General features: G+C 45.5%; 1 long non-coding RNA gene across 1 annotated transcript in view; it reads right to left on the reverse strand.

Annotated features, from left to right (window-relative positions):
• LOC148223529 (uncharacterized) overlaps window positions 1-16,768 on the reverse strand; it is a 47,652-nt gene that overhangs the window by 9,381 nt on the left and 21,503 nt on the right. Inside the window, exon 4 of the long non-coding RNA XR_015803663.1 lies at window positions 2,165-2,277. This is a non-coding gene — a long non-coding RNA (uncharacterized LOC148223529). The remainder of the gene's footprint in view (window positions 1-2,164; window positions 2,278-16,768) is intronic.

Here is a 16,768-nt window from a genome sequence, read left to right on the forward strand (position 1 = left end):
CTGAGGTACTCAAATCCTACACTGAAGGCATGAGCTACAAAGGTTAAACCTAGCAAAGCACAGTTTTAGCAATGTGGGGGCAGGGTAAGAATGCATCCTTTCTCTTGCAGTATTTCAAGAACTAGCTCTCACAAATTTTTGAAATATTTTGTGTGGCATTTAGTGAAGCCACATCAAGACTCCCTCCTCAGCCCTTAAGAGATGCTATTGTCTTTTTCAAACACACTTTTTCAAAGCATACTCCTTCGCTGCTAAACTCATGATAAAAACCAGTGAAAGGCACAGAGAATTTCCAATAGATGAAACATTCCATCTGTGTGGCAAACAAGTAGCTCAGGAACTCGAGGAAAGACACCAGTGTCACAAAGGCTCACGAGCAGGGGACAAGATTTAAATGATGTTGAAGGAAGGTGGGTGCTCTCCCTCAAAAGGATTGACTGAACCCAGTGTGAAGTGCTCCTGTCCATGAGAACTTCCAGACACAGGGGTTTTTTTTGCTTGGATTTAGCTTTTATTTGTGAATGCTTACTCCCTAATTGCCCTTTGGTCCCTCATGGAGGAGGCTGGCTCCTACAGAAGGATCGCTGTACCTTTTACCCAAATCCTACTTCCCAGCCTGTTCCTAGCTTTCCTTAGCCTAGCAGGAGTAATCTCAGCCTCAAAATCCTACCCAAAAATCATCAAATAAATGCACTCTGCCTACCCAGCTCTCCTACTTAGTTTCAGTAGGAAAAACTCATGCTGCAGGTTCCGAATTGCTGTGTTTATTATAAAGTTTCTACAATGTAAATGTACCAAATTTTTGCCAAAATGCACCCTACTTCTGGCACAGCTACAGAAGTTAGGGGGGAAAATTGCTCAGTGCATGGCACACACTGATGGCTCTGCAATGTCTTTGTGTGAAGGAATTTCTATAAATTATGTATAAACCTGTTTTTGTTCATTTAAAGGCGTCTCTTCTGGTGGCTCAGGCTAATGTAAGCAGTTATGCCACCATCGTGCATTTACAAATCGGGCTATGAATAAATAACAATTAAACTGTTTATGCTTTCATTTTCAAATTTCACATCCTACTGGCACCAAGAATGTGTAACTTGAAGTCTGAACCCAGGAATACTATAAAGGAAGGATGCACATGGCTAAGCCTTGGGTTTATAACATCTTGCTTGCAGATACTTCCTTTTGCATCTAATAGGAGGCAAGGGAAGATCCATGTTTCAGTTTATCTGAACCACCAGAGTTTACAGAGAAGGAAAAGAGTGGGTGGGAGAAGAGGAAACGGGAGGGGAGGCTGGGGAAAAAAAAAAATCAGCTGTTGTCTATCTATATTCTAAACACAGAATCCTCTCATCTACTGATATGTCATTCATACCAGCAATTTGATACCTTGAAAATATTTTGCACAGGGCTGATGATGTTACAGAGAGTTTTCCTCCACCTCCTTTAACAAACAGGGCCATGGGATGATTTTCCTCTCTTAGCCTGAGTCATTTCCTCTTCCGTCGCCTGGAGCTCTTTCAGCTCCAGCTGACAGCAGCCACCTCTCCATCAGGGGACCCCTCCAAGTGTCCCTGCCCGGCTGCAGTTCGCAGGAATTCCGAATTGCTCTTTGGGGAAGCTCTTGTGACACTTGCCAGGGTGTCAGTGGAGTTATTGTGGTTGAACTGCCCACGTGGACACGTCTATTCTGCCTTTTTTTTTTTTTTTGTGGTGTGATTTGATCCAGGTCCAAACGAGCCTATGCTAAAGCCACATGGACATATCTACATGGGAAAGTAGCTTGAAATAACTTGTAAGAGCTTGTATTGTTCCAGTGTAGGAATGGTTATTCCCACCCTAATTACCCTCTGGAATTACCTACTGAAACCTTGGGTAGTTTTACATAAAAAATTGTTTCGATTATCTCTTCTATGCTACCAACTGCAAGTAACTCTACCCAGCTATATAAAATGAGAACTTCCCTGATTTCCCTTCTTCACAAGCATTCTGAAATGCCTTCAGTGAGTGATATTTTATAGATTTTACTGGAATACCACAGATAAAACATAGCTCTTTTTAAGAAAAGATCATGCTGATGAGATGTTGCTATAGAAATACTTTAAATATAAATGGCTTTAAACTTCAGCCATTGAGATAGAGGAAGAAAAGAAAGACCAATACTTACAGGTTTTTTGGCACTTCAGGCTAAGTCTGGAAGCAGTGAGGTGACAAGAGCAGGTAGCAGGCAAGGACAGCCAAGGTGAGGCAGCAGTATTTCATCAGGCAGAGCTGGAGGAGCTAGGACAGAGGCAGAGCATGGTTAGTGAGAGCCTGGAGCTGCTGGGGCATGGTCAGAGGAAGGGGTTTGGGCTTAGGAAGGAGTGGAGTGTGCTTTGGAGGAAAGATAATCCCAGCAGAAGGGAAAGGGAAGTGGGGAGCTGGAGGGCTGAAAGGCTCTGGAGGGGTAGAGCAGGGACAAACCTTGTGGGAGGCAACCAAAACAGAAGTGCTGGTGGTTGGGAGGGGCAGAGGGGCTCTGAGATGAGCTGGGTGGGAGCTGGGGTGTCTGGGGCTCTGGATTCACCATGGATGTACTCCTCCCCAGGCATTCCCAGTTACACTTGGTGTCTAATAGGGGTGACCCTATCAATTTCCTTCATCTTCCTCATCCTCACTGTGCTGTGAGAAAGGCAGGAGCTCAGCTCCAAGCTCTGTGCTTGCTGCTGGTGGAGCCTCTTTGAACTCGGAGGGTTTTGGCAGCAGAGCTGACACCCCTGGCTGCTGCAGCCCTGGGGAGCCTTGAGGGGTTCAGGGCCTCCCCCAGAGCTGGGTGAGCCACAAATCTGCTTGTGAACAACTTCTGAATTGAGAATTGAAGGTGAGTTAGGCTGGAACACTCTGAGGAGAGCTTTATGTGCTGGAAAACCACTGCAGTCCAGGGGGATTCAGGCTGTGAGACCCCCAGGACATCCCCTCCAAAGAGAATGTCAAAAGATGCAGATGTTCCCATGCACAGACCTAAAGAGTAAAGTCTCTGTCCCACAGGGCTGGAACTGTATTTGCAGGAACTATAGGGACTCCTGAGCAACAAGTTAAATGCTGCTGCTGCTGTGACTGCTCAGGAGACCACTTACTCATCACTGTATTTGGCAACATCTTAAATTACTTCTCATAATTTCATTTACAGCATGGAAAACCTTTAGAGAAAGAACTGAATGATAAGGTCCTTTGAGTTGGTTTTATATTGAGAGCTTTATCTTTTAAGAACCTAAGTTATGACATATTTTTAAAAATCATTTGTCTGTAAATCAGGCCTTTACAAGAGTTGGGAAGAACAACAGCCATTTCATCCTGAAACATAAAGGAATCATGGGGATCTTGGCTTAGTTCAAGTTAATTTCTATTTAGGTGATAAATCTATTTTTCATAGATTTGTAACTTGGCTATAAAAGCATATTTGAAGCCTTGAATATTGGCAGTCAAAACTTTCAGGTCAGGAGAATATTTTTAGCAATATTTTATTTTAAAAAAAGAAAACCATAAAAGGTTGTTTTTAAGTCTAGAAAGTTAAAGGGAGAGTTTTAAAAAGCATGGGTTGGGTCACATTTTGACACCCATGTTTGTTTTATTTTCCCTTAAAGAAAAGAAACAAAAATCTCATCCAACACGCTTCCAGCCTGACAGATAATAAAAGATATTTCATGCTGATCCTTTTAAAAACTGCCCACAGGCTTTTTTCATATCCAAGAGTAAATAGTCCATCTCAACTAATAACCCATAAAAAGCTGAAATCAAGGGACTACTGTGAATTTTAATGGCTGGGTTTAACGAGCAGATCTTCAGCTTGTGCAGATCATTGCAACTCCAGCAATGGCAACAGCACTCGCTAAAGATGGGGATAGTAAATATACACAACATTCCCTCCCTCAAAACACGTGACTAATTCAGCAATACTGAGGCAGTAATTAAGGTAATTAATACACTGGAAGGAATGAAGGCCCAATGAGAAGAGACCAGTCAGCCCAGCATGCCACGTACAAAAAGCATCAGGACAATTTTGGCCACGCGTTCTGGGGCAAACACCTCGCCGCAGAATTTCTCGTTTCACAGTTTCCTTCAGCCTCAGAATTACAGAGGGTCTGAGTCAATCCTGCCAGGATTTGAGTTAGTGGTTCCAGAGAGACCAGGAGCTGAGCCACTGGCACAGCTAAGCTGGGGGGCAGAGAAGGTGGAGCACACAGAGCAAACATGAAGGTTCATTTCTGCCCTTTCGCTCACACCCTCTCGGGTGTTTTTTTGCTGCACAGTCTCCCTTCTGTGATTTAGGCTCCCTTTAACGTTCTGGGCCAAATGCAGCTCTGGCTGCCAGGGTTCACCTCTTTGTGCTGTCCCTGTATGGCACAGGAGTGTCCTAAAAGAGCAGCTGCTGTTTTGTTGACACTAAGAGAAATCCAGGTTTGGTATAAAGATGATTCATCCACCTGCTCCCAGCTCAGACCAGGAAACTCTTTACGACACTGTCTGGACCAAACCTAAGGCACCCCCTGCAATGGAACAACCATTTTAGAGAAGTTATGGCTTTAAATACTGCAAAATTTAGAGGGATCAGAAGAATCACTTTGACAGATTTTACTCTCATCACAGGTTCTGTATTCAGTTCAGCCCATCTGGGCCTGAAGACCTAGTTCTTCTAAGGTGACCAAATCAACATTTGAAAGCAATTCTCACCCCAAAGGAGGTCTTTGAGTTTCTCTTCAGATGTTTTACATCCAGCAGTGACTTTTAGAGTCCCAATTACTACCTTAGTCTCTGTCCCTCCACCCCTGCTCCTTTCACTCTCATCCTCCCTTGCTCTCCCTTCCCTGCCTCCTTCCTCCCGTGGCTGGGTCCCCCCCTCTGGGCTGCACACACCCTGCTAATGATTTCTGCACATCTTCCAAGCACACATCCTTCCTACAGCGTGTCACCTCCCCTGCTGAACAACCAGCCTTTTCTTCCAGCTGCTGTCCACCAGCTCGGTCCCAGCACCTCACCACAGCCCAAAATAGAATAGAGCAAGGAGGGGAGCGCCTGGGCAAGGTTTGGGCTGTGCTGGGCTCAGTCTCACACCCAGCAAAGCCGTGGGGCAGCAGCAGGGATGTTTGCAGCCTGTTTGCAATTAGTTAGGTAGCTGTGGAGATGGATGTGTGCTTTCACCTAAAGGTAGGGCTCTGCTAACATCACTTAGGGGGAGAATCTCACCACTCAGCTATTTCAGCCAGGCTTTGAGCTGCTGCTGGAGCTCTTTCAGCTCCAGTCTAGGTATTATATAGTCCCCCTCGCTGCAGAATTGGAGCACCTCCCAAGTATTTGGAAACAGAAGTCGCAGTAACAATCTCCCTTTCTTACTTGGCAGCGAGAGGGAGAAATACTTGGCGTAACTTATGCATTTGTTTGCATATTCGTGGGTGGGATCAAGTTATTTGTTGATGTGTATATGGGAAGAATTATATTTCTCTCAGTAAGTTGAAAATATTTTAACATAAGGAAAGATGACTTCAGAGGCAGTTTTCCACATACGCACAGTGCAGCTCAATGAGCTGCCTTGTGTCCCCTTGTGCTCCTTAGGTTTGGCCCAGAGGGCAAAGGTGTGGTCAAGGAAACGACCTGGACCTCATCCTTCTTGTTAATTAGCTAATGAGGTCCCCCCCCAACATGAAGAACTTTCTGTCCCTTCCTTTCTGCTTCCAGGCAAAGCCACAGAGCTGCTTTGGAAACACTTCTGTGCTCTGGAAAGCCTTTAGAAAGGGCCAGCAGCCCACCCACGTGGCACAAACACCAATTGTTTGTTTGGGGAAGTCTCCCTCTAATAGAACATTCTTCACCCCACGCCCTCTGTCACCCAGACAGGGCTGACTGCCCTGGGATGCAGTTCCTATCAGGAGCTCACATCCCAGATATGACTGTACACGACGTGCACTCGTCAGCTCACACATCTGTACAATGAGGGAGGACACACCTCAGAATGAGGTCAGCACACTGCTGAGAAATGGAGCTTAAACCTTCACGGCTTACCAACTTAGCAGGGATCAAGCCCAGAAGGTGACTGAGCCCGGAGAATCAAGATGAAATTGCTCACAGATCAATATTGGGAGGGGAGGGGAGGGAAAGGGTGGAAATGGAAGAATTCAGTCCCGTTGCCTGCCTTAAATATAAACTGGAGGTAAATATGGTAGGCATAAATAAATGTGAGGAGAAATAGGAAAGCGGGAATATCTTCCCAGACTGAGATTTTTTTACTCTAGGACTGAATGTCTGGATGTATTTATCAGGAAGTTTCTCAGCTGGAAAAGGATAAAGAGCAAGGGGCTTTTTCTGTCTTGATGTGTCCTTGAAGAGAGTAGATAACCTTAGATTGCTTTCCTTTCTGTCCCTTGTTTAGGCAAAAATGAAAGGCAGTGTTTCTTATTGTTCTCCTGTTATTAACTAATTTCTCAACAAAGATACGGAATTTAACATAAACTCCCATGATACTGGCATCATTTTACTTCTTGAAGCTGCAGATTTCCTTGTGAAACGTCTCTGGAATAATGCAAAACTTTGGCAAAAGGAGGTCTGTAAGTAATGCCCATTCTGGACTTAGAGGCCTGAAAAAGCCAAACTTGCTCCTTCTCACTGTGAGTTAACTGGGGTGGTGTGGAGCCATGTCCCAGCCTTTGGAAAGGTGTGAGGTACCACCCCACAGGAGTGTTCCTAACACTACAGACCTACAGTGCCCTAGAGACAGGTGATGCAACAGCTGAGCAGCTCCAGGGGTGTTGGATGTTAATTTGCCTCTGTTGCAACCTGTCCCACTCAGCCTGTCTGGCTCCTTGTCCCTGTTGCTGCAGCTCCGTTCACCTCCCCAAAACCTGAACTTTCCTGGTGGGTGTCTGCTTTTCCCACACCTGACCTAAAATAGCTTAAGCCTCCCATGTTGCCTGCTTTGCCACCAGTCCCTTTTTGCCATACAACCAGACAGGTGAGCTGAAGGTGCTTTTGTCTGTCCCAAATCGTGGCTGACTGACCAGGGATGAACCTGCCCTGGCAGCCTCTGTTTGGTCATGTGCAACCAGCAGCACTCTGAGCTCATTGGGGCTTTTCCTCACACCATCAGTGGCTCTCTAAGAGCTTCCTGCCGTTTTCAGAGTATGGTTTATTGACCCCACACGTATTCCAGCATGGTACATCATGGTTTGGCTACCTGGTCTTACAGGTAATTGTTTCTCCAGGCTCTCTGCTCAAGGCAGGATCAGGCTGCTCAGGACCATGCCTAGGTAGATTTTTAATATCTCCAAGGTCAGAGACTCCACAACCTCTTTGGGCAACTTATTCCAGTGTTTGATCACCCTTACAGTAAAAAAGACTTTTTCTGTTTATGGTAGATTCTCCTCTATTTGCCCTTGCCATGTCCCTGGGAAAAGCCTGGCTCCATCTTCTTTATATCCTCTTGCCAGTGCTCTATACACATTAATAAAATCCACCAAGCCTCATCAGCCCAATGCTCTCAGCCTCTCCTTGTGGGACAGATACACCAATCCCTTAATGACCTGACTGGCCCTTTGCTGGATTCACTCTGTATTTCCACGTCTCCCTAATGCTGGGAGACCCCAGGACTGGAACCAGTGCTCCAGATGTGTCTCAGCAGTGCTGAACAGAGAGGAGAGATCATCCCTTTGAACCTGCTGGTAAAGCTCTTCTAATGCATCTTGCCTTCCTTGCCCTGGCAGAATGCTTATTTTTGAGACTATTTTCTGCTAGCAAAGGTGTATACCCAAAATACACAGGAAAAATGAAACTACTATAATTTTCCCTTCCTGTCACTGAAGCACTACAGCTGTCACTGGACTTATCAGGAATAGACTGTGATTCATGCTCACTGGCAAACACGCACGGATCCTACGCAATTCTACTGCAATCAGAAAATCCCTTCCATGGCTCTGGGCTGCTGGCACTGTTCTGACTATCATGATTAACACCAGCCACCAGAAAACACTTGTACCAGGGCTCCTGAATGATGAGATGCAAACAGCCCCATGTGGATCACTGGAGTTATTCTGGCTATCCTGCAGAAAGGCTTTGAGCTGCTGGACGCACTGACAGTGTTCCAGTACCCTCATTTGAACACTTCACTCATGCAGGTAGTGTGTATCTCCATGGGAGACTCTTACCTTGCAATTGCCTTTAGCATAAGCCCGAGTAAGGTAAAAGCAAGTGAGAGCAAAATAAGCTCAAAATATAAGCAATCTAAAATCCATAACATCTTGTAAAGATTTATAAGGCAGAGGTGACAAAGAAGACAGAAAAAAAATATTATCATGTGATGAAATCCTTAAATCTGCCTCCTCTCCTCCTTCCTCCTTAAGCTGATAAGCTGTAGATCCACTCTTAACCCACATGGTCAGACTGGATCCCTGTGCACACTCCTACCTTCAGGCAGCACTTACAGCTGCCAGAACCACACCAGCTCTGTAGTTTCACCTTTGTGTGGAATTTGTGTGGGAATTGCTCAGATTTACATCTCACACTTCTCCCAACTTGGCCTTGCTTCCTGGTTCCAAACCTAAACTCCTGAAACTCTGTCTTTTTTTTTTGGAAATACCAATCCCTGTGCCAGGCCCGACGTGTCAGAGCTGTCTCTGAGGAGGTGTAAAACACCTTTTCTACCTGACAGGACCAAGTGCAGATACTCAGTGAGCAGCATTTCCCTACACTTGCACTTATTTTTCACAGGAATATGCACGTGGCAAACACACTGAAGGCAGATACCTGTCTGAGAGGCATCCAGGCTGAGATTTCACGTGACAGTGATTATTACTTCAGACAATGACATACATGGGAAAGCTGAGCAACCAGTTCTTGGTTTGGAGATGTTGTTCTCAGCTGCATGTTGTAAATTTGCCAGGACAAATCAAAACTAGCCTTATGCACCTAAATTTAACACTGGTACCTCCTTGTTAGTGTGAAGTGGAGCCTTGCTTTTCTCCACCTTCATACGTCTGCAGTGGCATGACTGGGGAAGATGCAGAGCAGCTTCCTTTCTTGAGGAATTTTTTCTCCCTTGATAACAATAATGATAACGATAACGATAATGATGATGATGATGACAATAATATAATATAATAATAATAATAATAATAATAATAATAATAATAATAATAATAATAATAACAACTTGAATTGTGCTTTTCATCCATGAGGCACCTCGGTAGTGTTAATACAACTAGCTAACTTAATTTTCCCCCCTCCTTCCCCCCTGAACGTGCACAGAGCAGGCAAAATGAGGTGCCAAAGGAAGTGTGAGAGGCCCTGGCATCCATCCCTAAGGCCACTCCCTCTTGGAGGCAAGTGACACAGGATCTCCCTACAGTGCCCCACTCCTCCAGCTCAGTGTCCTGAGCACTTTTAAGCAGCAGCTTTTGTCCTTTATCACCCAAGGCAAACAGCTCCTGGGAAGGGACACGCTCCTGTTTACCTTTGCTCTGTGTGCCACCACCAGCGCTCCCCAAAGCCAGGCAGGCAGGGGACAGGTGCCAGGGTTGTGTATTTGAGTCACCCTGGGTATAAAAGCTGACTCATAATTGCAGTAGGTAAAGTCTGCTTTCAGAGCTTTGGGGAGAGATGTGAGAACTGATTGTCACGTTCAAGAGAGGCTGTCAGCCCTCTTGGTCTCTAAGGAAACAGGGTTTGACAGTGAAAATGGATAATGATATCATTTCTGAAACATTTTTTCGAGTTTATGACTCCTAGACTTCACACAAATCAATTAAGCTTCTCTATGCAGCCGCTACAGAAACACATCTAAAAAAATACACATTTATGGAGGAAGTCTCTCAGTTATCCTCAGGGAAAAAAAAAATTTGCATTTAAGTGAATGGAAGAGAACAGGCACAAAGACCACCCATTTCAGCTTAGATTGAAGTCAGAGCTGATCCCAAGCTATGTCAGGCACAGGTGAGACTTCAATATGTGAAAGTTGATTCATGTTCAGGCACAGTGTGTGCTCTGTTTGCTTTCATTACTGAGGATGGTCTCCCAAATTTAGAAAAGAGTCTTCCTTCACTAATGAGTGGGGAGGGAAACGAAGTGGAATGGACTTCTCAGGAGGCAAATTCACACGGCAAAATGAGAGACCTTTAATTTGTGCAACACGAGGCCTTTCTCACCTTTGGACTATCAGCACTTCTCTCCACCCCTTTCCCTTCTCTGCAGCTGGGACGGCAGCTGGAGTCCAGCTGGAAAGGTCATTGCTGCATTAACCCCTGCTGGGCTGATTTCCTGCCCTTCAGACCAAGGGCATCCCGGATTGGAAGGATCTGACTGTACTTTGGTGAAGGAATGGGAATTTCTGACTCTACTTTGGTGGAGGAGTACTAAATGACCACTTGCAGGGCTGCACCCAGCCCTGGGCCAGCACAGCAAGGACAGGGAGCTGCTGGAGCCACGACAGAGCAGGGACACCAAGGGATCAGAGGGATGGAGCAGCTCTGCTGGGAGGAAAGGCTCAGGGAATTGGGATTGTTCAGCCTGGAGAGGAGAAGGCTTTGGGGTGACCTCACTGTGGCCTTCCAGTGCCTGAAGGGAGCCACAGGAAAGATGGAGAGAGACTCTTGACAAGGGCCTGGAGTGACAGGACAAGGGACAATGGCTTCACACTGACAGAGAACAGGGTTAGATTGGATATTAGGAAGAAATTCTTCCCTGTGAGGGTGGTGAAGCCCTGGCACAGGTTTCCCAGAGCAGCTGTGGCTGCCCCATCCCTGGCAGTGTCCAAGGCCAGGCTGGATGGGGCTCTGAGCAACCTGGGATAGTGGAAGGTGTCCCTGCCCATGGCAGGGATTGGAACTGGATGGGCTTTGAGGTCCTTTCCAACAGAAGGTGTTCTATGATTTTATGCTTTTGGCCCATCTAAAATGCAGGGAAGAGTTTATGTCCAATCCCAAGGGAGCTTTACAGGCTAATGTGCATGCACAGTACTCTGACATAGCACATTGTCCAAGGATTATCAATCACTATTTTTAAATAAAGGAAATACAACTATCCCCACTGTATAGAAATATCAGGGACAGGAAGTTGTATGTAAACGTTTTAAATGGACATAAACATCTCTGTTAGAGCTGCAGTCAGAAGCCAGGTCACTGCTCTAACCTCTTGTTTCTCTCTGCTGGGTGTGTTACTTCAGATATTTCACGGACAAAAAATTTCAGAGGTTAAGATTTTCTAAATGTTACAGAAGAGCACCATGATTACTCAGAAGACAAGAGCAAAAATACAGACTCACATTCCCTCTTCATTACCTCATCAAAAACGCACTTGAGAGGGCAATATCTACTCCCCACCTGGTTACACACCAGGTAACTTCCCAAAAGGGATCAGAGAGCCCTGCCAGGGAGCAGATCTGCAGCAGAACAATACAGTTCTGGTGAAGCAAGAACCACTTCCTCTCCCTATGATTACCCCAGATCAGTTCCCTGGGAGACAATCTAATCAAGTGATCAGTTTGATCAGAGGTTTCTATGAAGGTTTTATATGCTCCTGTCTGGCAAGAATAGTTTATTGTCAGCCAAGTTCTGGCATGTTTGAAAGATTGAGAAATAACAGATTCCAGGAGAAACAATTCAGAAGAACTTCTGCCAGCAGAGGTCCAGATCCTGCAATCAGAAGCAGGCAAGCCACCTCCTACACCTACAAGCCACTGGTGATTGAAGTGAAACTTTGCACTCAGGACAGTTCTTGCCCATGCCCTCCCCATCATTAAGCTGAGCCAAAGGCTCCACCTTCCAACCAGGGACAGATTCCCAAGGAAATGGGAAGGCTCCAGGGGCAGGATTCACACCATGCACCTGGTATTCCAGCCCCACCTGAACTGTGTGTGCCCTTGGCAGAACAGGAGGCACCTTCCTGGTATCTCCTAATGAGGCCTTCCTCAAGAATGGCTGCTCCCTATTTTCCTTTGCCTTGCTTTCCAAAGCTTGGTGCATTCATCTAATTTTCTCACAGACCTCCCCCTCCTTGCTGGTCTTCATCCAGTCCCCTCCTGCATCTACTGCTGTTTCCAGAGTCCTGCTAAACACTTGGAGGTTGTCTGGAGACCACACCAGTCTCCTGCCCTACAGCATCACCCTCTCCTTCATTACTGACCATCCTTCCTACCACCTTTCGTGCCAAACAGCAGGATTTCTCCTATCGTGGAACATCCCACAGGCAAGGAATCAAGTATTTCACCTCCAGTGCTTAAACTTTTTGTCCCATTTTGTTCTCTACTCTTCCACCATTGTGGTGGGTGCTGGGCTGAAAAATGCACCTGACTCTCAACTAAAAAAAAAAAAAAAACAACTCAGAACCAGGGGAAGTTGAAATCTAGACCTGCAGCTGAGATCACCTTTGTAAAGCAACAGTAACAACAGCAGCAATAACTAAAAAACAATTAGACTTATCCAACCTTGTGGATGTCCAAAGAGCTGATGTGACCTTGCCTCAAGGTCACAGAGCTTGCCTAGTTCACCACTAATGTGACACCAGAACCTCCACAGTTTTGGCAACTCCTCTATGGAACAGGAGAATCACCACAGAGCATCCCTGAGCTCTAGAACCTTTCCCTCCAACTGCATCAAGCCCTCTGGGAAACATTAGCAGCTTTGGTGCTAAACTCTGAGGGCTCAGGCATGTCCTGCTGAAGTCTCACTGAACAGGTTCAGACTCTCATTCCAAAGAAAATTTACCTTATTGGTTTTAGGAAGCATGAATTCTTTAACTTTCTCATCCAGTATATGTAAATTAGGCATAAAACAGAACTTTAAATGTAGAAGTCCTTTCATCATATCTGTTCACAGCTGCCAACTGTGGAAGTGCCAAGTGTTTGTCCTGGACTGCAATTAAAACTGAAGCCAGTGTAGTTACAGGAGAGCAGGAGTTTCTATGTGGATATATGGAAACAAACTACTTATTTCCAGCACAGCTGTCCCTGGGAGAAAACCACTTTCTGCTACATGTCCCAAGGAGAACCCATCTGCTGGTGTTTATTTCGTAGCTTGAGGTATCTGAGGTATCTGTCAGAAATATGAGTGTGACTACAAATCAGCTCTGCAAATTCGGGGAAATTCAGCTCTGTGATGCCTCTATCTGAGCAATTCCCTCTGGATAGGTAAAGCCCCCCTAGGTCCTGTGCAGCACTGGAAACATGAGCACTTAGCACTCTTCCTAAGGCCCTGGGATGATTTCAGCAGAGCACTGCAGTGTGATTTGAGCTCAGCACCCCCTGAATCGATTTTCCATGGTCTATAATCTTTGCTGTAAACAGCCTGCTCTGCAACTAAGGAAGCAGAAAGGGTTTTAATGCCATCAGTTTCACCCCTCAATACCCTCACATTAAGCTCAAAGAGCTGAAAGGATTTCACATGATTTGTTCCAGGCTTGTATCAGACCCTACATCAAGGCACCTCCCTTGTTCTAGACCACCACGGTGGCCTCTCATGTTTGGCTCTTTGCAGGACCAGCCCTGTGTTCAGCCTAAATTAAAGCAGCTGGAGGATTGCATCCAAATGAGCAGGGAAACCCTCTCAGGGTAACCTCTGCCCTCCCCAGGCTTGGCATCTGCCCGTGTTGGGAGCAAGACAGAAGTTCCACAGGCTGCTTTACCTTCCCTTCCAGCACAAACCCCAGGGAAAGCCAGTTCTGCCCTGTGATGTCCCCTTGGAGCAGCTGCACAGCCTCCAAGGGGTCACAGTGCTGGGGAGGGGTGAACTGCTCTTTGTTTCTCATTTCCACCCTGCAGTCAAACATCCATTCTCTTTTTAGCCATCCAAACTATAACAAAATCTCCAAAGGCATTTTCCCAACCTTCACCCCCAAATAAACCACACAAGAGGATGCCACAGGGTGCTGGAAAGACTTTGAAGTCCCCATGAGAGAACTTTACTGTGAAGTTCCCTCCATTATCATGCCTAAATTATAATTCTGAAAAAACAACAGCATAAGAAAGATAAGCCATAACCTCCTTTTGCTTCGTCTCCATTTAAAACTGAAGCCTGTGAAAAGCTGTAGATAAGGTCTGACATAAATAAAAGGAGTTGCCAGTTGGGGTTGAACCACGACATTGGGCTATCTTTAAAATCACAGGATAATATAAGCAAAAGAGCATTTAATAAATGAGAAATCATCCCTGCAATGCTCCAAAACCTCAGAAATACAGCAGGTTTTCCATAACTTAAAATAGTGGGGTGTTCTCAGTATTATAGGGAATACTCTGAAATAATAACTGTGCAAACTCCCTGTGATGCAGCAGATGATGAAGACTGCTGACTGGAATAGCACTGTCACCATGTGAGAAATCCTGGAGAAATTTCCTACTGACAGAACAGTCTTTTTTTTTTTTGTCTTCCCCCCCCCCCCCCCCCCCCCCACTTCTGCAGCATCTCTTTGGAAAGAAAACACTGCCCAAGTGGCCACTGTAGCCACTAAAAAAGAGTTAGACTGAAAAGGACAAAAGGTTGAAGAACAGAGAGCCAAATGTGAAAAAACAATCTCAACTTTTGACATTTCACATAGTTCTGCCTTATTTTTTAAAAGTCTGCAGTACCAATGTTTGGATTTCAGAAGTCCTCAAAAACATTCAGTGTTTGGATCTCAGTTTCTGGTTTGAATTAACTCTTATTTTCAGGCTCTGTTTTCCCTTACCATTGGTGTAAGTACGTTTTTTGTAATGCCTCATAATGATTAGCACACCTTTTTGATTTTTTTTCATTTGTCTTCTGTGTGGATATGAAAAAAACCTCAAACCCTAAACTTTCAAATGAGACCAAGGAAATACATCTCATTAAACAAAACAACAAACAAACAAAAAACAAAACAAAACAAAAAAAAGAGCTGGGTTTTTCTGCCAGAGTCCTAAGTATAGCTAAGTCTAGCAATTACTTTATTTTGGTACATCATGAAATAAAAGCGTCATTTCTAAATGACCTGAAACATTTAAATTTTTACACATGTTGAATTTTTTTTTCTGGTGAGCTCAGAAACGGGGCCCTGCCCCCACCAATTCGTTGGAAGGATGGAAGGGAGGGAGGGAGGAAGGAAGGAAGAGAGGAAGGAAGGAAAAGTCAGCTCGGCTTTTCCTGTGATACAAAGCGAACCAAGCAGAAGTACCCATGTCTGATTCTGCGCTGATGCAGGAGCTGTTAATGGACAGAAAGGGGGATTTCTGTTTCCAGCAGCACCTCACTGCTCTTACTGCACCCTTCACAGGGAGAATGGGCACTGCCCAGCACCTTGGGATGGCATCCAGACTCAATGAGGCTGATTTTTTGTTGCAATCCCTTGAGATAAAACCTGCAGAATAACATTTTGCATCCTCACAGCTGGGCTCTTCCAACAGACTCCTGAGGTGCTGCTGCAAGCTGAGCTTCCCAGGGGCACATCATGGAATGGCCTGGGTTGGAAAAGGACCTTGAAGATCATCTCATTCCAACTGCCATGGGCAGGGACATCTTCCACTATTCCAGGTTGCTCTGAGCCCCATCCAGCCTGGCCTGGAACACTGCCAGGGATGAGGCAGCCACAGCTTCTCTGGGGCCATGCCAGGGTCTCAGCACTCTCACAATAAAGAATTTCTCCCCCATATCCAGTCTAAACCTCGTCTCTGTCAGTGTGAAGGCATTCCCCCTTGTCCTGTCACTCCTGTGCAGTGGGTGTTCCCCACATTGTGCAGCAGGGGAAACCGAGGCACCACAGGCTCAAATCACTTGCCCAAAACAACACAATAAAGCTGCAACAGCCCATCAATAAAGCCCACGAGTTATGAGATAATGATAGGAACTGTCATTTTCACATTATTTCACAGTTTGATGAGGGATAACACATTACAGAACAGCAGCTGTCCCTGTCATATTGTTAGCCTTCACTTTTTGGATGTGTGAACACTTCACTGAAGCAGTTGGGAAGTGCTGAGTTTTGTTTCTGTGTCCCATACCTGTGTATTCTTCATGCAAATGCCAGCTACAAGGTGTTGTCATAGTGAGGGCAGAGGGCAAAATACATATATTATAACACATTCAGCTTGTTCAGTTAATCTTTTTGTCGCTCTTCACAGCTTTTCTGGTAGGTTTCTGCACACACTGGAGGTGCCTGGGCAAAAAACATTCAGGCAGTGCACTACCTCCATCATACACATAAGTCTTTGCTGAAAATTAATTTCAGATTAGCTTGTGCAGGAATCCATGCACCAAATGCATGAGCACAACCCAGCCAGGCAAAGGGAAGAGCGCTCGAGGTGTTCAATCAATCACAAAAATCAGACAGTGTTTTGGACAAAACACTTCCCAACCATGTAAAACCTGCTCCCCGTCCTTGGTGTGCCAGGGCATGCAGGTGGTTTAATGCAGCTTTTGTCTTCTCTGCAGAGCTGCCTTTCCCTTGACTGCTGACAACAGCTCACCAGGCTAAGCTCGGGTTTGCACTGGTGGGGTTTTGCTGTTGGCTGTGAGTTTTAGTAAGAACCCTTGGCCAAATTAATTTCTGGCAAAATTCTGACCTGCTCTGCAATGATGCAATCACCCCCCTCCAAATCCTGTTACTGGTAGCAATTCTGACACCTGTTTAAAAATCCCTGTTTTGATCACTTGCAGCCAAAATCAATCCTGTAGTTCCCTTCTGGGGCCCTGCAGGAGCCACTAATGTATTCAGGGCTGTACCAAGGGTGGGGCAGAAATCAAGCCAGCTCTGGATGTTCCTCCAACAGAGGCACGAAATGGGGAAAAGAACAAAACAAAGCAGCTCC

This window comes from Sturnus vulgaris, chromosome 5 (assembly GCF_052056855.1).
Source record: "Sturnus vulgaris isolate bStuVul1 chromosome 5, bStuVul1.hap1, whole genome shotgun sequence".
Lineage (NCBI taxonomy): Eukaryota > Metazoa > Chordata > Aves > Passeriformes > Sturnidae > Sturnus > Sturnus vulgaris.